The sequence below is a fragment of the Delphinus delphis genome, chromosome 1 (assembly GCF_949987515.2).
Source record: "Delphinus delphis chromosome 1, mDelDel1.2, whole genome shotgun sequence".
NCBI lineage: Eukaryota > Metazoa > Chordata > Mammalia > Artiodactyla > Delphinidae > Delphinus > Delphinus delphis.
The window spans coordinates 110,657,050-110,678,093 of record NC_082683.1 but is presented as its reverse complement, the minus strand read 5'-3'; the positions used below and the strand labels follow the sequence as shown (position 1 = coordinate 110,678,093).

The window sequence follows — 21,044 nt, the reverse complement described above, 5'->3', positions numbered from 1 at the left end:
GAGCTGCAAAGGAGGGGCTTAGGAAATGCCATCTGTTTTTGCCAGGGACTAGGAGACGCCTTCTTCAGAGGGGAACCCTCATGTCACCCCAGGTTCTGATCAGACCTCACTCCCTAGAGTCAAACTTTCCCTGTATCATCCCCAACAACCTTCTGCAAAGTTGAGTGACTTCCTTCCTGAAAACATAAGTTTCTGTTGAGTGTAGCATGCCCAGCTGTGCACTGAACCATCTGGAATTATAGAGCGAATTTTGGGGCTCAGTCCCTACCTTAATAGAGCATACAGTCTTCCTGGTCTAGAATGCCCCAATGATGACTCTGCCTCCCAGCTTATGCTGCTCATTTTTCAACAGGCCTGTAGTCAGATGGGTGGAACTACAGAATTCTTTAACCGCGAGAGTACCTGCAGATTCCAATAGCAAAGTACTCACCACAGCATCTGACATCTCTGTCCTGTGGCTTAGGGAACTGTATGAGGGGCAGGATAAGTCCAAATTACCTGGCCCCATTTCTTTTCCCTGACTTTAGAGTGTGTAGGTTCAAGTATGACAAATTTTAGTTAAATCTTGTCTCTGGCACTTACTAATTTTATTACATCAGACAAGTTACTTAACTGCTGTGCCTCAGTTTTTCCTCATGTGCAAATTGGGGAGGTTGTTCAAAGATTAATTATATAATCTACATAAAGTGCTAAACACACTCAATAAATGTTAGCCACAAAAAGAAAACGAACAGAGCCTGCATAGGGCAAAGTCACGTCCACTACACCAGTGGCCTTGCTTACCTGTCTGTCTTGGAGCTTGATCGCTCCAGATTGAAAGTTCCCCCTCCACGGCCTGATTTTAATTTTGCTGAAAGGCATTTTCTCAGGCCTCACTAGTATCTTCCTCAGGCTAGTATCTTCCACCACTGTGTTTCTCATATCCTTGCAGCCCTTGAAGAATGGCCCTTCAGACAGCAGAGAGTGCCCTGGACTGATAATGGACAAAGCAGCAGGTTAGGGAAAGAGGGCTGTACCTTCCATGAGGGCAGTGACTTTGTCCCATTTACTGTATATCCCCAGCACATAGAAGAGTATCTAGTCACATAATAGGTCTTCTATCGTGTGTGAAATAACCGAGCCAGTGAAGGAATTAAAATGACATAATTTTCAGTGTGGTAAAAGACAGGTACTACAGGTAGAATACCAATCGAAGCTGAATTTTGAGCTAAGAGGGTGAAATTGTTGGAAAAGTCAGGAAAATTCTCATAATAGTTAATGTTTACTGAGTACTTACTATGTGCTTAGCACTATCCTGAGCTTTTTTAAAAAAAAATATTTGTTTGCACCAGGTCTTAGTTGCAGCAGGTGGGCTCCTTAGTTGCAGCACATGGGCTCCTTAGTTGCGACTCGTGGGCTCCTTAGTTGTGGCATGCAAACTCTTAGTTGCAGCATGCACGTGGGATATAGTTCCCTGACCAGGGATCGAACCCAGGCCCCCTGCATTGGGAGCATGAGGTCTTACGCTGCGCCACCAGGGAAGTACCCCTCTGAACATCTAAAATGTATATTTTACAATCCTCACCATTACCCTATGAACTAGGTACTCATCAAGCATTCCCATTTTAAAGATAGGGAAAGTAGGGCATAGAAACTAGAGGTTAAGTAACTTGCACCCAAATCACACAACTGGTAAGAGATCCAAACCCAGACAGTTGGACTCCAGAGACCATGTTCTTGGAAAGAGAAGGTGTTTTATCCACTTTAGAATTGGGGCATGCCTCTGCATGTGTGTGTGTTCAGGGGCCCACCTGTATTTTTGTGGACATGTCCTTCATTAGTTTCATTTCTATTGCACAGCATGACTTCTAAATGATTCGAAAAAACACATTCTAGTGCTTCTGGAACCAGTTATTTCTGGGTTCAAACCACTGCTTAGTCACTAATTAGCTGTCTGACCTTTTCAAGTTCCTTAGCCTCTCTGAACCTTTTTTTTTTTTTTTTGCGGTACTCGGGCCTCTCACTAACGTGGCCTCTCCCGTTGCGGAGCACAGGCTCCGGACGCGCAGGCTCATTGGCCATGGCCCACGGGCCCAGCCGCTCCGCGGCATGTGGCATCCTCCCGGACCGGGGCACAAACCCGTGTCCCCTGCATCGGCAGGCGGACTCCCAACCACTGCGCCACCAGGGAAGCCCCTGAACCTGTTTCTTGATCTACCTGGATTCAAATTTCAGCTCTGCCACTTACCATGTGTAACTTTGGGCAAGTCATTTGATTTGTACCTCATTTTCCTCATCTGTAAAATGGGGATAACAGCATCTACCCCACAGAGTTATGAGGAATAAATAAAATAACCCACGCATAGCTCTTAAAAGAATAAATAAGGATGCATATATAGCACAGTGCCTCAGTCTCTTTTCCCAAAACGTTAGCTATTATTCCTTCAACACACTGACTCTGATACTTGGTCCCTATCCTCAGATGCTCAAGAACAATACTTGTGGTAAGTGCTCGAGAAACGCTGAGAGTTTAGGTGGGCCTAACTGCTTTTGGGAAGTAGGGAGGCTAGCAGGAGTTGGGCCTTGAGTGGAGTCGGTGGAGTGGGAAGCTGTTTCCCTCACTGTGAACCTGACCAGACCAAGAGATCCCGAGAGGAGCTGCGAGGGCTCTGCACGGCGTAATTTCTCAGCAATTTGGCTAGCTGCCTTTTTTTCTCCTGTCGTGGTTCAGTCACGACAGGACCATGCTGGGATACAATGAAGACCAGGAAGCTCAAGGCCTTTGGCAGATGGAGACAGGCCACGCCCCAAATAGACTGCAAGGCCTGAGCGCCTCAAGCTACTTCAATCGTGAAATTTCTGGATTCTGTCGGGATGAAACACCATCCAACACAGAGCGCAGCGCCGTTCGCCAGTCTCCATCTTTAGAATTGGAAGAATGAGAACAGGCCAAAGGGGAATCCCGGTTTTGGGATACTGGGGTACGGCGGCTGCCTGGGGACCAAAACGTCTCTAAGGTAAAGTTGCAGCCTGAAGCGATTTTTTGACCCCCGACACTTAATGGGCTGCTGAAGACCCGGATGTGTCTGGGACTGGCCGAGGTACCCATTAACGCGCCCCCGCTAGACCATCCCCCTCCTCCGTTTACGATTGGGTCTTAGGTACGCCAATCATCACTTCTCCAGCCACTCACTCTTCAAGGGTGGGGTGTAGCCCCGGCATCCTGTCTCCTATTGGTGTGGCCGAGAAGAGGAGGGCGGGGAGGCCGGCTCAGGTCGCCCAATGGGCGTCGTGGCGTGTGGGGAAGGCGGAGTCGAGGCGCTTGGCAGCTGCCCAATCAGCGTCCTTGTTTGTGTGGTGCCGCCGCCGCCGGTGCAGCCGCCGCCGCCGCCGCTGCCCCCGTCTGTACCGCAGTGTCTGCTCCGCCCGCCCGCCCGGGTCCGGCCCGCCCCCCTCTCCCACCCCCGCCCCCGGTCCCGTCAGCGGGGTCCGGAACCTACTGTGCCGTAGCCTCTTCCTTTTTCGACGCCGCCGCCGCCGCCTGGGGAGGCGAGCTAGCCGGGAGTTACACCGCCACCGCCAGGTGAGGAGCTTTGGCCTAGGCCAGCCTGGCCGCCCGCCCGCCCGGGGGCGGTGAGGAGCGAGGAAGGGAGGGAGGCTGGGAGGAGGCGGTGGTGGCGGAGGTGGGGGAAGGGAAAGGTGGAGGGGCGGGGGGAGGGGAAGCGCCCGCGAGCCGACGCCCGCCCGCGCGCCCCCGCCTTGCGTCCCCCTCCCCCCACCCCGGCACCGCGCGCCCCCGCCTCGCGCTCCCCCTTCACCTCATCCCCTCCCCCCGCTCCGCGCGCGCGCCCCGGTCTTTCACTTCGGCCTCGCGCGCCCCCAGCTCGTGTCCCTTCATTTCTTCTCCGTTTACTCTTTCTCCCCTCCCTCGCGCCCCGTTTCCCCCGCCTTCCCCGCTTTCACTCACTGCCTCAGGCCCGCCATGCTCCCCTCCTTCCTCTCTAGCGCGCCCCCCCTTAACTCTCTCCACCCCCAGTGGTGCCCTCAGGGTGCGGGGGCCGCTCCCTGCTCTCAGTCTTGTGTTTGCTGGCGGTTGGGACAAATGGGGGATCCTTAAGGGTGAAGGAAGCACGGGATGATTACCTTTCTTAAGGCGAAGGGATCTGGAACGCAGAACCTTACTCCTTTATTTCATCGTCCACCGTTCCCTCGTCCTCCCTTAGAAGGGAATTGTCTAAGCCTGTGTGGGTACTTGTCTTCTGTAGGGACTAAACTACCCCTTTCTTCAGCCGGGCTTCTGGGACCCACTGGATCTGTATCCCAGTTCAGTGCCTGAGGGTCGATGGAACTAGAACTTACCTTTTACTAAACCAAATCCGGACTTAGAGTACTTTTTGCCTCCCTGCTCTAAGGAGCTAGCCACTCCTATGAGTGCAGAGCTTTCGGTGCCATTCGCCGGCCCAGGCACTTTTCCCCTTCATAAAGGTATGGTAGCCTCCTTGGATTCTTCCCTAGCATCAACTTCCCTCCACACACAAGGTGTTAGTTCATAGGGCTGGCCCTGAAGTGGAGATGGAGGCATTGATGGTGGGTGGGTGGCATGTGGATGCTAACTGAGCTAGCTATCAGCCTTTTCTGCTGCTGTCATCTGGAGAATCAGGTAGCCTTCCGAGAACCAGTTTTCTCATTTCTAATAAATGATTATTTAGAGGGCTTTTGTGTGCGTGTGAAGAGAGCAGGGAGATGCTTAACGTAGTGTGTTTCAGCAAAGGAAAAGAGTAGTGCTTTCAGGCCAGACTGAAAGAGATTTGAACTTGCAGCAGCTGGAGTAAAAGCCGGTTTAACAGATCTGTGTTGGGAGAAGAGCTGATGCTTTTGAGTTTTTAAAACATTTTTCTCTCAAAATTATTTTTAAAAAAGACAATGCATGCATGTGATACAAAGTGAAAAGAAGTCTCTCGCTCTCTCACCTGTGTTCTCCAGCCATCCAGTCCCCATCCCAGTACAGATGACTTCTGGTTGTTTTCTTGCAGCAGCGGGCTGTCTATATGTTGTTGTCTGTATGTTGGAGATTATCCTATTTGGGAGTTTAGTGCTAACTTTACTGCTCCTTCTTTGATACACTGATTTAAACTCTTCCTTGAGATAACCATTTGGATTCATATTTTTGGTGTTGGAGCAGTCTCGGTAGGGTATTGTCCTGTAGTAGCATTTCTGTTGGTGCTTGGTTGGGAAAGAGGCTACTGCTGGAGCTGGTAAAGGTGGTGCTTTGGACAGGCTCAATATATTTTGAGCGAAGGCCCACACCTGTTGGAAATGGTGCTGCTTTTTTGTGACTGATATTCAGTCTCTGACTGTTTTGGAATGGGCTGGGTCAAGAATAGTCTTTCCTTGGGCTTTTTAAGCAGGTGGGCTGTATAAATAACGAGTTAATGGGAGTACTGATTTGGTAGTACTGTGTTCCGTTTTAAGAGGAATATAGTTTTTTAGTCTAGTGGCAGTGGTAGTCATCATGGTAAGGAATGAAGTAGATAAGTATTAATTAGCAGGAATCAGAAGGCTGGACCTTTAGGCTGAGTGACCCAGTTTGAGAAGAGGTGAGGCTTATGGACTTTTGTCCTGCCTATTCCTGACTTGAGAACACTTTTGATGAGGTGAGAGTGATGAGTAGCTGACAGCAGAATCCATCTTTTTGACACTGTGGTTTGCCTTCCCTGCCTATGTGTGATGTCTGTTAACTTCCTGTTTAGAGGCAGTCCCAGTAGGGTCTGAATAGAGGCTACATTCAAATACTTGTCTAGGAACAACGTTAACCAGGTTCCCTGATCAGCACTTCAGATGTAAGTTATGGCAGTAACTTTTACTGCCGTGTTTAGCGTAAGGCCGTAGGGTGGTGGGGAAGGGAAACGTGAGAATTCTGTTCTGAATTTCAGTCTTAAAAGTACATTCAAAAGTCTGTGTGCTGCCTGCCTCCCCTTTTTTGGACTAATGTCTCTCCTTACCACCCACCACCCCCACCTTCCCCCCACCCCCACCCAGATCTCCAGGTTGGGTTTTGTTTAGAGAACAGCAGTGTGGAAGAAGAGTCAGTGTGTCAATAATAGTATCCTAATCTTCTGCTGGGACCTCTGGATTAAGCGTTATCTCGTATGTTGTATGTAAACTAGGCCTGTTGTTATTTTAATTTAATTTAATTTATTTATTTTTGGCTATGTTGAGTCTTCCTTGCTGTGCGAGGGCTTTCTCTAGTTGCCCAGAGCCAGGGCTACTCTTCGTTGCAGTGCGCAGGCTTCTCATTGCGGTGGCTTCTCTTGTTGTGGAGCACAGGCTCTAGGCATGTGGGCTTCAGTAGTTGTGGGTCGTGGGCTCTAGAGCGCAGGCTCAGTAGTTGTGGCGCACGGGTGTAGTTGCTGCAAGGCATGTGGGATCTTCCTGGACCAGGGCTCGAACCCGTGTTCCCTGCATTGGCAGGCGGCTTCTTAACCACTGTGCCACCAGGGATGTCCCTCTTGTTTCAATTTACTGATTCTTCCTTCCTTCCTTACCTCCCCCACCCATCAAGCTGAAGGTGCATATTTAGGGGAACAGCAGCTGTGCTGTCCTGGTTTCTAGACTCTGGAGCTTATTCCATGTTAGCCACCTCATTGGGAGTCATGCTGACAAGTAGCCCCTCTGCACTCAGCTCAGGATGCTCATTTAGTTCATTGAGAAAAGCCAAACCAGCTTTGGTTGATTAAAACAATTGCTCGATAAATCATGATTTGAGCCATACTGGAACTGAAGGACTTTCTTCTCCAGACCACTTGCAGTACTTAAAGCTCTGCTTCATTACATATTAAGGCACAATAGCCAGGCATTTTCTGAGACAGTTTAGAGGGGAAGAAAAAAAAGACACAGAGTCAGATTGACTATAAATCTAGTCCTGGCATAAAGCTGTTCACCTTTTGCTCAGGAAAAATCCAGCCTATCAGGCAGTGCCACACGAAGTTGCAGTTCTCTTGCATTGGCTAAGCAAGCAATCCTGGGAATTGGATACATAAGGAAGTTCAGCTTCTGTTGAAAAGAACTGGCTTTGGTGGGGGGAAGCTTCTGTTAGCCATATAGTTTATCTTCAGTAATCCCTGTGATGTTTTTTCTGTAGGTACTGGTTGGGGATTTTGGTGGCTCCAGAGTCCATGAAGCAGAGAGCCTCCTATATTTGCGTAGTAGTGATGAAAGCCTCTGAAGAGTAGATTTGATTTGAAGTGCTCCTTCTTCATGTTCCATCTTTTAGCTTCTCTTTTATGGATATATGAAATATCCCTATACGGTTTGAGTTTATTCAGTAGGAAAGGAGTGACCCAGGGTCATTAAGGGCTTAACCAGTCTGATATACTTCTAGATGGTATCTCAGTAATGTTTGATGTCTCCCTCATAATCCTCTGGTGTTTGCCGTAAGTTGCCATCAACCGGCAAGACGCTATCAAGAGTTCTGGCTTGTACCAAAAGCAACAGATGAATGAGGACACATATTTTGTTAATTTTGAGGTATGAAATGGTCAAATCCCAGACCTTAAAGAGTCATAATAATTGCAGAAGCTTCTTTGACTACATGTGAACTTAGTTGTTATTAATACTAACAGTAAACTATTAAGGAAAATGACAATACTTTGGCATTCCTGAGCCATTCTCTTGTTTTTTTTTCACATCTGGCTAGTATACATTTTTAAAAGTAATTCAGTTACTTGAACCTGAAAGCCATGCTTTAAGCCTCCTAATAAAGCTTTCTTGATCTTGTCTCATTTATGGGGAAGGTGGAGTTTGTAATCTACCAAAAAATAGGCTGGATATTAGGATTTAGATTAGACTTTAGGATTAGTAAATTCTCATTATGGTTGTGAGGGATTAGAAATGTTAATTGGAGAGGTTGTGCATCTCTAACCTAGAAGGTAGTGATAAAGTTAGCTTCTTGAGGATATTTAAATTCAGACTTCCTTGGAGGGAGTTTGTGGGCTAATAAGTGGCAAATTGGAATAGCAGAACACAAGCGTAGAGAGTCTAGAAATCCCGGGTCAAATCCTAGCTTTACCATTTATTTGATACAGGATTTTGGGTAAACCTCCTAAATTTTTTTTTTTTTTGGCCACGTGGCTTGTGGGATCGAACCCAGGCCCTCAGCAGTGAAAGCATGGAGTCCTAACCACCAGACCACCAGGGAATTCCCAAGCCTCCAAATTTTTGAACTCCCGTTTCTTGCACAGTAAAAGCCAGTCTTTACCTTGGGCTCTAAGGTCTTACATGATCTGCCTCTCCCTATTCTTCTCTTTTTGATCTCCTGTCATCCTCCCTTTTGCTCACTCCATTCCAGCCACATTGACTTGTTCCTTAAGTGCATTAGCCACACTCTATCTCAGGACCTTTGCACTAGTTATTCCCTCTAGTGGGAAATAACTAGTTTTTCCCACAGAGATAATACAAATGACTAATTTTCTTACCTTCTTCAGTCAAGCCTTTGTTTAAATGTCACCTTTTCAATGAGACTTTATCCTACCCCTATTTAAAATTTCACCTTTAGCTTCCACCCCTCACTTGTAATCCTTCTCTGTTCTTTCTTTTTCATACAGCACTTACAGCTTTCTAACACACTTATTTGTTACATTTATTGCTTATTGATTCCCCTGGTATGATGGAAGGTCTGTGAAAGCATGGATTTACTCTGGTGTTTTGTTTAATGCCTAGTGCAGTGTTTGGCATATAGTTAATACTCAATAACTATTTCTTGATCAAATAGGAATAATAATAACTTTTCCAAACTTCGTATTTGTTTATAACAAAACTATGAAATGTGGTATGATACAGGATATTAAAATGTTTTTTGAACTTTGAAGCATTATACAAATAACGATGATAAAATGATTGCCTTCCCATTGAAATGGTAAATAACACTTGATTATGGAAAAAAATCTTCATATATATTCACATATATTATCACATCTCCTAAACTCCAGCCCTCTGTTTCCAGTTGTCTACTTTGTGCTAGACATATCCATCTCAGTATTCCATTGGTACCTCAAGCTCAGCATTTTCATCATCTATTCCCATTTTGTGATTCATTGAGTCACCTAAGCCAGAAATGAGAGCATCATTGTCAATTCTCTCTCTCTCCCTTATCCATTACTTTCCAAATATTTCTGAATCTATACCTTTTTTCTGTATCTCCGTTGCGGGTCTCCTAATTCAGGACCACAGCAACTCTTATTTGGAATATTGCCATGATCTCTTACAGTTCTGTTTGTTTTTAGTCGTTTCCTTTTAAACTCTCAATCATATTCTCTTCAGAATAGTCTAATGGAGATCTGATTATTCTACTTGGCCTTCTCAAAGGTATTCAATAGTTTCCAATCATTTAAAGGTACTCTGCATAATATGAAAGCCCCTTTGTAAATCTTGACCTTTGTTTCTCTATCCAGCCTTACTTTTCTCCCTTTACAGTTTATACATGAGCAAATACAGTTCTTTTATTCTTTTTTTAAAAAATTTATTTATTTTTGGCTGCGTTGGGTCTTCATCGCTGTGTGCGGGCTTTCTCTAGTTGCGGTGAGCAGGGGCTACTCTTCGTTGCGGTGTGTGGGTTGCTCATTGCGGTGACTTCTATTGTTGCAGAGTACGGGCTCTTGGCACACGGGCTCAGTAGTTGTGGCTTGCACGCTCTAGAGAGCAGGCTCAGCAGCTGTGGTGCACGGGCTTAGTTGCTCTGTGACATGTGGGATCTTCCTGGACCAGGGCTCAAACCCATGTCCCCTGCATTGGCGGGCTGACTCCCAACCACTGTGCCACCAGGGAAGTCCTCCAAATACAGTTCTTTTAGTTCCCAGATCAGCTACCAAATTTCATCTCAAATGCTGCTGTCTCTGGGAAGCCTTCCTTGACTTGCCCAAAGAGACTTAGATATGCTTTCTTCTTTGATCTCACTGTAATTTATAAATATTGCTTGTCTCCCCCAGTGGTCTGACAACATTCTGAAATAAAGAGATAGCATGTCTTTTTACTTTTGTGTCTCCAGTGCCTATCATGGTGCCTGTCACCCAAAAAGTATTTTAAAATATGAATAATTCTGTGGGTTGAGAAAATGCTGCGTACATTTAGAAGATGCCCTATTTGTTATGTTCTGGGAGCAGAAGAACAAGTTTGGAGTCTTGGTTCTTTTTATCATCTGTGTGACCTTGGTTGAGTCACTTAAAGTCTCCAAGCCATAGTTTTCTCAGCGTAGAAATGAGGATCAGTAGCTGCTTTATCTGTTTAACTAGGTCTCTTTGTCAGTCAAATGAGATTATGCATGTAAAGATGTTTTATAAGCTAAAACACTGTACAGTTGTTAGTTATTATGTACTGACACAAGCTGAGCTTTTCTCACAACTCATTTTTTCTTGTTTATATTCATGTAAGGCCCTTTTTATCACTGAAACCATAAATACTCTTCTACAACATGTGTTCTGTTCATATCCATTTTTATCAGTAGGTGTAGTGTGTTCCTGTATATCATTCTTTTTTTTTTAAATACTATTTATTCGGTTGCACCAGGTCCTAGTTGTGGCAGGCATCTCCTTAGTTGCAGCTCGCCAGCTCCTTAGTTATGGCATTTGAACTCTCAGTTGCAGCATGCATGTGGGATATAGTTCCCTGACCAGAGATTGAACTTGGGCATCCTGCATTGGGAGTGCAGAGTCTTATGCACTGTGCCACCAGGGAAGTCCCCCTATATCATCTTAAATGTGGCAAATTTAAAGCCTTTCTCAGTCCAGTGGATTAAAAAGTTTGCAAAATCCTGAGAAATTACACTTCTCAGGGAGCATTTCAGTCATGGATTCTGTAATTTTTCCCTCAGATTTTAAAAAATTGCATTTTTGCAACTTTTGGAACTTGAAGGGAATTTTTTAAATTATTTATTTATTTAATTTATTTTTGGCTGCGCTGGGTGTTTCTTGCATGGGGGCTTTCTCTGGTTGCAGCGAGCAGGTGCTACTGTTCATTGCAGTGCATAGGCTTCTCATCGTGGTGGCTTCTCTTGTTGCAGAGCACGGGCCCTAGGTGTGCCGGCTTCAGTAGTTGTGGCACATGGGCTCAGTAGTTGTGGCTCGTGGGCTCTAGAGCTCAGGCTCAGTAGTTGTGGCTCATGGGCTTAGTTGCTCCGCGGCATGTGAGATCTTCCTGGACCAGGGCTCGAACCGTGTCCCCTGCATTGGCAGGCAGATTCTTAACCACTGCGCCACCAGGGAAGTCCCTGAAGGGAATTTTTAAAATGTAAATATAAACTCATTTGTTGAGCACTTTCTTTGTGTAAGGCTTTATGCTATTTAAATTCTTACAGTAACTCTTGTGAGGGAGATATTATGATCACTTTACAGATGAGAAAACTCAATTCCCAGAGAGGTTGTCATTTTGCTAGAATCTCAAAAATTAATAAAAGTGGTGAATCCAGTATTTGAACAACTCTGCCTGACTCCAAAAGTTGTGATCTTACCATTCTCCTAACGCTTTTTATAGAGTTTTGTTTTGCCTTTACAAAAACAAAACAAACAAAAGAAAGATAGTTTTCCTCAATATTAATAGGTCTTATATGAAAATATAATGTCAAATAGGGTTTTGAAAAATTCTGCGTTAAGTTAAGGCAGATTTCTTTACAATATAATGTCCCAGAGCCTTGCGTGCCTAAATATACATTGTGTATTAGGAGTGGTAAAAGAATGGCTAAAGGATGCAAAGCTTCTGGAGCTTATTTGACCATGAAAGAGCATCTCTTCGAGAAGACAGTACTGCACCTTGATACTCTGCTTCCCTGTAGTTCTTCATGGGTTGTTGTTGTTGTTGTTGTTGTTGAAGGGTTGTCACTCTTGAATGAGGGAATTAACTGCTTTAGTGTGCTGGTTTTTCAGAGAACTAGTATGGTGGCCTTAGACTAGGTATATTTTAGAAACTTCACTGGTTCGGAGGCTGCGGTTTTTTTCCATATGAATCTTCTAAGGCAAATGGCACAGCTCATCCAGCTTGGCCCTCACCTTTAGTGAGTTCTCAGGAGGATAACTGTTACTGAGCTGCTGCCCCCACCTTCTTTCATCTAACGTTCTAGGAAGCAGGAGAGTAAGGTTTCAGCTTTGTGAGTGAGCAGAATCCCTTGAGCCAGGAGCAAGAAACCCTTCCTTTCTGTAAAGATGGTAGTATCACACTAAGAAATCTGTAAAGCCCCCCATTCTTTCTCTTCTGTGAGTCATGCAGGCAGACCTGGGGATCAGAGGCAAGAAGGAACAATACCTTTGATTTTTTTCGGTCCTTTAAAGATGATACATTAGTCTTGAAATTAAAACAAAACTTTGAGAAATTTGTCCTATGTTCTTTAAAGGCATAAAGGTTACCTGAATGGTGTGCACCACTAAACAGGTTGAGCTACCAGTGAAAAACGTTGAAAATATTTCCCCAAGAGAATAACATCTTTTGGAGGGAGGGGCACTTTTCTAACCACTCTTTAACATTTATATGGCTAGATTGATTGTTGCTATCAAATGGATTGAAGCAGTTGGTCATGTGTATTGTTACTGCCCTGGACAGGTTGGCTAGAAGACCCTATATTAGATTCTATGGAAATCTGATGTGAGTAGTATGACACTCTTCTCATGTAGTAGTGTCCATGAATAATTATTATGTTACTCTAATGCTCTTCTTTTCTCATTTTATAATTCAGTTAGTAAAGAATGCTTGCTGAGTTCCTTGTCTGAGTGCATTGTGAATTTGAAAGTTTTGCTTTCTTAAGAGTATATTAAATCCAGATATTTTCTGCCAAGTGAATGGAAACTAGAATATGGGTCTCTCTTTTTTTAATATATAAATTTATTAATTTTATTTATTAATTTTGACTGCGTTGGGTCTTCGTTGCTGCGCGCGGGCTTTCTCTAGTTGCAGCCAGCGGGGGCTACTCTTCGTTGCAGTGTGCGGGCTTCTCATTTCAGTGGCTTCTCGTTGCGGAGCACGGGCTCTAGGCACGCGGGCTTCAGTAGTTGTGGCTTGCAGGCTCTAGAGCGCAGGCTCAGTAGTTATGGCACACGGGCTTAGTTGCTCTGCGGCATGTGGGATCTTCCTGGACCAGCTCTCCAACCCATGTTCCCTGCGTTGGCAGGCGGATTCTGAACCACTGCGCCACCAGGGAAGCCCAGAATATGGGTCTCTTACTGCACTAGGATTCAGTCTTAAGTTTTCATTAGCCTCCATTTTTAACTCTTCACCTTCTGCTTGGAGAGCTATTTCCCAGTTGAGTTCTGTATAATGCATTAATATTGAACTGAAAGCTTTCAAGGAGTATGGGTGACTGGAAAAGGATCTTTTACAGCTGTGCTTGCAGTGGACAGAGACATCTTAAAAATAGCAAGTGCAACTTTGAAAACCCTTGAGGATTCAAGGGAATAGGATGTCTCTAGCTTAAATAGTGGTGTAAAATTTTTTTTTTGAGATTTAATAAATTATTATACACGAAGGGGTACCATCTGTAATGAACTGTTTTGACTGTTGCATTCATACTACCGAAGTCTTGATATATATCTGGTATTAAATTGTAGGTTCCCAGTTTTGTCAGAGACAGAGTGGTAGATGTCACAGAAGAGTATAACCAAGGTTAGAATCTGAGCAGTTTCTATTTCCAGATTAAACCTTCTATTCTGGCTGGCTGAATACCTGATAATATTCACAGGAGGGAGTAAAATATAATATGATAAAGTTGTATCAAAAATTAAAACTTAGAAGTGTCTCTAGTTATGTGTGACTTCTTTGCTGTCTTCTAGATTCAGTTTGGTTGAGAGTGTGAAGATGACTGTGTAAGGGGCACTTTTATGGTACAGAGGTGTATTGGAGGAGAACAGTGAGATTTTTACTCATTGTTTTATAGCTTTAAGAATTATCTGAAGAAGCCTTTGAAAGTGGTCATTTTAATTTTGTTGTTACTGGGGCTGCTTAGCACATCTTTCATGTGTTGCCTAGAGTGTCACATTAGGTTTTGCTGGTTATTCTGAAAAACTTTGCACTCTCTGTTGTTCTCCTTCAGAACCAACCATTCTTGGTGTTGTGCATACATTTAATTCTGGTGTCTGGATATGAGAAAATAGTCTAGTATTGGTACTAATCTTGGGGGTATTTTTACATAATTAGTTGAAATCTTTCCTTCTTTGGTTAAACTAGAGTTTTGGTCACTTTTAAAAGTATAGCTCTGCAGTTGGAAAGTCCTAGGTTCAAATTTCTACTTTGCTGCTTACTAGTTGTAAGACCTTTAACTTCTTTCTGCCTGGCAAATACTAACTCTGTACCCATTAAAAAATAATTCCATGTTATTCCTCCCCTTAGCCCCTGGCAACCACTATTCTACTTTGTCTCTGTAAATTTGACTACTCTAAGGACTTCACGTAAGTAGAATCATACAATTTTTGTCCTTTTGTGTTTGGCTCATTTCATTTTGGCATAATGCCTTCAAGGTTCATCCATGTTGTAGCATGTGTCAGAATTTCATTCCTTTTTAAGGCTGACTAATATTCCATTATGTATGTGTGTGTGTGTGTGTGTGTGTGTATACACACACTTTACCGCGTTTTGTTTATTTGTTCATCTGTCAACGGACATTTCGGTTGTTTCCACCTTTTGGCTATTGTGTATGATGCTGCAGTGAACATGAGTGTACAGACATCTGTTTGAGTCCCTGCTTTAAATTCTTTTGGGTGTATACCCAGAATTGGAATTGCTGGATCATATGGCAATTCTATGTTTAATTTTTTGAGGAACTGTCATACTGTTTTCTACAGTGACTGTATCATTTACATTCCCATCAGCAGTGTACGAGGATTCCAATTTCTCTATGTTCTTATTACCAACACTTGGCTATTTTCTTTCTTTTTTTTTTAATTTTTGTTTTTATAAAAGCCATCCTAATTGCTATGGAGTGGTATCTCATTGTTTTGATTTGCATTTCTCTAATGATTAGTGATTTTGAGCATCTTTTTATGTGCTTATTGGTCATTCATATATCTTCTGTAGAGAAGTGTCTATTCAAGGCCTTGCCCATTTTTTAATTGGGTTGTTTGTTTTCTTCTTGTTGAGTGGTAGGAGTTCCTTATACTAGATATTAATCCTGTATCAGATATATGATTTGCAAATGTTTTCTCCCATTTTGTGGGTTATTCTTTTACTGTGTTGATAGTGTCCTTTGATGCACAAAAATTTTTAATTTTTTAAAAAATTGTTTATTTGGCTGCACCGGGTCTTAGTTGCGGCATGCGGAATCTTTCAGTTGCGGCATGCGGGATCTAGTTCCCTCACCAGGGATCGAACCTGGGCACCCTGCATTGGGAGCACGGAGTCTTAACCACCGGACCACCAGGGAAGTCCCCAAAATTTTTAATTTTGATGAGATCCAGTTTACTTTTTCTTTTGTTGCCTATTTTTTTGTGTTGTATTAAGAAATTTTTGCCAACTCCAATGTCATGAGCTTTTTCCTCCTCTGTTTCCTTCTAAGAGTTTTATACTTTTAGTTCTTACATTTAGGTCTTTGATCCATTTTGAGTTAATGTTTGTATATGCTCTAAGGTAAGGGTCCAGTTTTATTGTTTGGCATGTGGATATCCCGTTTTTCCAGCACCATTTGTTGAAAAGACAGTCCCTTCTCCATTGAATGGCCTTGACACCCTTGTTGATAATCATTTGACCATATATGCAAGGCTTTATTTCTGGAGTCTCTGTTCTGTTCCATTCATCTGTATGTGTCTTTATGCCAGTACCACACTGTTTCAGTTACTCTAGCTTTGTAGTAAATTTTGAAGTCAGGGGGTGTAAGTCCTCTGACTCCTCTTCTTTTTCAAGATTGTTTTGGCTATTTGGGATCCCTTGAGATGCCATATGAATTTTAGACTGGGTTTTTCTGTTCACATCCTTTTTTATTTTGGGCCAAACAGTATAAAACTAAACTGAATGGGATGCTGTTACTATAATGTGGCAGCTGATTCCTATCACGGAGAGTTTTAATTTCACCTAGCTCCTTGGATCACAGTATTTTTCTCTATGGTATTAGAAACAAGGTTACTCCAAATAGCTTTCGTTCTTGTAAATGTATTTCTTTGTTATGGTTGGAACATTTTATTTATTGTTAAAAGTTTGGTTCAAATTTAAAAAAAAATCAAGATACACAGTGAAAAGTTTTTCATCATTGTTTCTCACCTGCTTAGTTTGTTTGTTTGTTTGTTTGTTTGTTTTTGCTGTATGTGGACCTCTCACTGTTGTGGCCTCTCCCATTGTGGAGCACAGGCTCCGGACGTGCAGGCTCAGCGGCCATGGCTCACAGACCTAGCTGCTCCGCGGCATGTGGGATCTTCCCGGACCGGGGCATGAACCCGTGTCCCCTGCATCGGCAGGCGGACTCTCAACCACTGCACCACCAGGGAAGCCCTCAGCTGCTTAGTTTTAAGCCCCATCATTGTTATTCTTTTCTTTTCTATCATTTCAGAGTTTTTTATATATATGCAAGCAAATGTGAGTTTATTTTTAGTTTTTCTTTTTACGCAAAAGATGGCATAGTTTTCCACGTCTTGCTTTTTTTCATTTAATAACATAGGAGATTTTTTTCAAATCTATATGTAGAGGATTTACTTATTCTTTAAATGAAAATTTTAAGGGTGAAAATCTTTTCATGGATACCAGAACTTCGTTGGGAAAGAATATTCGACTTTATGGCTGTATACCTTTCCTATTGCCTGCAGGTCTTGCTCTTTAATAACTTTCATTGCTATTATTCTCTTAGTCAGCATTGAGTAAACATAATTCGAGTACTGCTAGGTTATTAAACTTATTGTAGGAATGCTGATTACGTAGTTCATAAAGTCTGTTTGTAATTTCATCGGTAATCCTAAATCCCAAATTATGTCAGAAAATCCTAGGCCCTGATCAGTGATAACAGGGTTATTTTTCCATTTCCTGGAGTATAGACCCCAGGTGGTTTTCTCTCTCCTAGACTGGTTTGGTTTAAGAAAATGACAGTTAAAGAGAAAACTTGGGTCTCTTTTCCATGAGCTCTGTTTACTTTGTAACCACTTAAATCGGCTGGTTGTGGGGAACTGAAAAAGCCTGACCATTCATATATTCATATGAACATTCATAGGTATTAGGTGTTTATTGTACACCTATTGTGTAAAAGACATACACATAGGTGTTGTAGAGTATGTAAAGATAAATGATACAGCCTCAGTCCTCAAGAAGATACATAGTACAGAAGAGAAGACAGGTATTAAAATAACTGCAATACTAGATACAATGTATTTATAAATTAAGTAACCAGCATAGGAGGAACAACATATCAGCACCTTTTACAGCTTGGGTCAGAGTGTGAGTTAAGCTTACCAAATCCTGAAAATTCTATTTTCAAAACCTCTCTTTATTCCATCTATCTGTGTCTTTCCCAACTTCTGTTGTTTTAGTTTTAGCCATTGTAATTGTTTGCCCATGTCCATTTAATACCTTGGATATGTGGTTTCTTTGTTTTTGTTTTTTCTGGCTGCACTGTGCGGCTTGCAGGATCTTAGTTCCCCAACCAGGGATTGAACCCATGCCCACGGCACTGAAAGCTCCAAGTCCTAACCACTGGACCGCCAGGGAGTTCCCTTGGATATGTTTTTAGTAATAACTAACATTTACTGGGCTTTTCTATGTGCAGGCACCATTTTAAGCACTTCACATTAATTAACTTGTTTAATCCTCACAATACTCTAAAGGTAGACGTTGTCATCATTCCCATTTTACAGATTAAAAAAACTGAGGCACAGAGAGCTTAAGTGATTTGCCTAAGGTCACATACCTAGTCAGTAAACGAGCTGGGACACAAAATCAGGAAGTTTGACTGTTACGCTTAAATTCTTGAGTATTGGGGCTTCCCTGGTGGCGCAGTGGTTGAGAGTCCGACTGCCAATGCAGGGGACACAGGTTCGTGCCCCGGTCCGGGAAAGTTCCACGTGCCGCGGAGCGGCTACGCCCGTGAGCCATGGCCGCTGAGCCTGTGTGTCCGGAGCCTGTGCTCTGCAACGGGAGAGGCCACAACAGTGAGAGGCCTGTGTGCCGCAAAAAAAAAAAAAAAAAAAATTGTTGAGCATTATGCTGTACTCTTCGTGTGTGTGTGTGTATTATACAATGTTTGTCATTGTTTTAGTGGCTGTGCAATATTTCATTGTATGGATATATTTTAATTTGTACTTAATCTGTCCCCTCTGAGGAACATTTAGGGTGTTTCCAGTGTGTGGGAATACTGTCATAACCAGGGTTCCAGTGAAACATCTTACATACATCTTTATACATTTTAGTATATCTGTAGGTAAAATTCCTAGACATACAATTACTAGACCAAAGGGCATGCACATTTAAAATTTTGTTAGATACTAAATTATCTTCCAATAATTTGTATTTGTATTTAATATATTCACACCAACAGGCTATGAGAGTTTCTAAAACAACTCAATTTAAATCTAAATTTGAGGGAAGTAGTGTGGCTGGACAGTGATGAGTACTGTCTTCAAGTGCCTTTGAAAGCACTTTTGTGCCTTATTAGAATTTCCTTCCTTAAATGCAGATATCTTTGGATTTTGATTATTGGCCATGTAACTGTAGCCAGTTGTTGGGAAGAGGAGTATGCATTTTAGAAGCAAATTTTACTTTTTTGAAATGTCCTTCAAACCTCTCAATTGTCAGTCTAAATGTAAAAGTTTTGACAAGTTGATTTCTTGTCACCACAATCTTTTAAAATCAGGACGACTTCAGGAATAAGGCACATATATAGTTCCCAGCTGACTGTTCTCATGGAAACTCCTTACTGGAGTTCTTGTTAAACTCCCAGTAGGCAGAGGCAGAAAGCCAAACACTGCTAAATCAGCAGGGTTATATAGTTTTTAGGGAATGGGGATGTTAAGACAAATAAGACCAAATGCCTCTTACGACTCATTTCCTTTCCAACTAGTTTTCTGCTCATTGTTCAGTTATTTATCTTCTTCTTCATCGCATTTCTCTGTTTTTAGGGTGAAGGTGATTCGTTTTATTCAATAGATTTAAATTTTGTTTAGTGAACTTAGAACTTATTAGTAGGCCTTCACTTGCCCAGAGTAGGGGATTACCTTTGGTGGTACCATCACCCTACATACATTCTTTATTTTATCCCACATTCATGGCCTACTGGCAGCAGTAAAATGAAACAAACTTAGTTTTCGTACACATCCTTAAGCAGTGATAGGAAATTTGACTAATTCAAGGGTATGAGATGTGTTCAAAGTTACCATCTCCTTTGGAATTAAAAGAGCATTGGAGACTGTTTCATTAATTTATTATTGTTGGTGGTGATGTCTTGTTTAATTCCTACTCAAGAAGTCTGTCATTTTATTTCCAAGGAGCAAAACTTGTCTTTTAGGCCTGTTAATATCAGTTCTATTAAGTTTTGGATTACTATAGTATTTCCTTCTGTTGACCAAAAGATTTAGATCCACTGCTGATCTTTATCTTCCTTATTGCTTGACACTGGTTTTGGGAAATGAAGAGGAACAGAAACTGGAAGCTCCAGATGTCTTATCATGAGTACTCCCTGTTTGTAGTGTAAGTCTAAATGAAGGCAACTGTGAATGGGGTTCTATTTTTTTTTTTAATAAATTTATTTTATTTATTTATTTTTGGCTGTTTTGGGTCTTCGTTGCTGCGTGCGGGCTTTCTCTAGTTGCGGTGAGCAGGGGCTACTCTTTGTTGCAGTGTGTGGGCTTCTCATTGCGGTGGCTTCTCTTGTTGTGCAGCACGGGCTCTAGGTGCACAGGCTTCAGTAGTTGTGGCTCGCGGGCTCTAGAGCGCAGGCTCAGTCGTTGTGGCGCTCAGGCTTAGTTGCTCCGCAGCATGTGGGATCTTCCTAGACCAGGGCTCGAACCCGTGTCCCCTGCATTGGCAGGCGATTCTTAATCACTGCACCACCAGGGAAGCCCTGGGTTCTAATTTTAAGATGTTGGAAGCTTAAAGATTTTGATATTTGGGGTGAAATTTATTCTTGAAGTTTTCTTTTATCTCTTTTAGCTTAGCAAGAAATATCTTTAAACAAACCTTAATGAAGGAGAAAGGATTTCTCTTCCATTTACTAAGTAAAATTGATGGCTTTTTTTTTTTCACTTTCTTTTATGCTTTGGATAAAATTAGGTTAGGGTCACTTTTGAGACTTCACTTTTAAAGAGGTAATATCAGTAAAGAGCAAGTGCTAGTGTCTATCAGAGTAAACTCCATGGAGAGAAGAATTTTGCCTTATTCACTGTTGTAGCCCTTGCACCTAAAACAATTCCTGCCATATACTATGTAATTAATTTGTTGAGTGAACAGGAAGTAGAAAACTAAATTGTGATATCCCATAGTTGGCATTCTGTATACCATATAAGATGAATGAACTAGTTACATGTATCAACCTGGATGAATTATCAAAGGTAATGTTAAAAAAGTAAGTTGCAAAGTGATATACAAATGTATATTATATAATCCCATAAAAATTTTAAACTTGCAAAATGATATGTTTTATGTAGTTATACCTGCACACATAAAGTAAAAGTACTAAAAAACCCCACAGGGCTTCCCTGGTGGCGCAGTGGTTGAGAGTCCGCCTGCCGATGCAGGGGACACGGGTTCGTGTCCCGGTCCAGGAAGATCCCACATGTCGCGGAGCGGTTGGGCCCGTGAGCCATGGCCGCTGAGCCTGCACGTCTGGAGCTTATGCTCCGCAACGGGAGAGGCCACAACAGTGAGAGACCCGTGTACCGCAAGAAAAAAAACAAAAACAAACAAATTCAGTGTAGTGGTTACCTTTGGGGAAAGGAAGAGAGAAATAGGATTGGAATACTTAGCTTCAGTTTTGTTTTTTTTGCTTTTTTTTTTTTTTTTTTGCGGTACGCGGGCCTCTCACTGTTGTGGCCTCTCCCGTTGCGGAACACAGGCTCCAGACGCGCAGGCTCAGTGGCCATGGCTCACGGGCCTAGCCGCTCCGTGGCATGTGGGATCTTCCTGGACCG

The 21,044-nt window shown here is 42.7% G+C and overlaps 1 protein-coding gene across 2 annotated transcripts in view; it reads left to right on the top strand.

Moving 5' to 3' along the window:
* Nucleotides 1-3,476: 3,476 nt before the first annotated feature.
* The window catches only part of GATAD2B (GATA zinc finger domain containing 2B), an 82,149-nt gene continuing 64,581 nt past the window's right edge, over nucleotides 3,477-21,044 (top strand). Inside the window, exons 1-2 of one of the 2 annotated variants that reach the window (XM_060030279.2) lie at nucleotides 3,489-3,562; nucleotides 14,341-14,399. The gene's annotated coding sequence lies outside the window, so the exon portion shown is untranslated. Of the gene's footprint in view, nucleotides 3,563-14,340; nucleotides 14,400-21,044 lie in introns of both variants that reach the window. The other variant, XM_060030289.2, reaches the window with a different exon arrangement.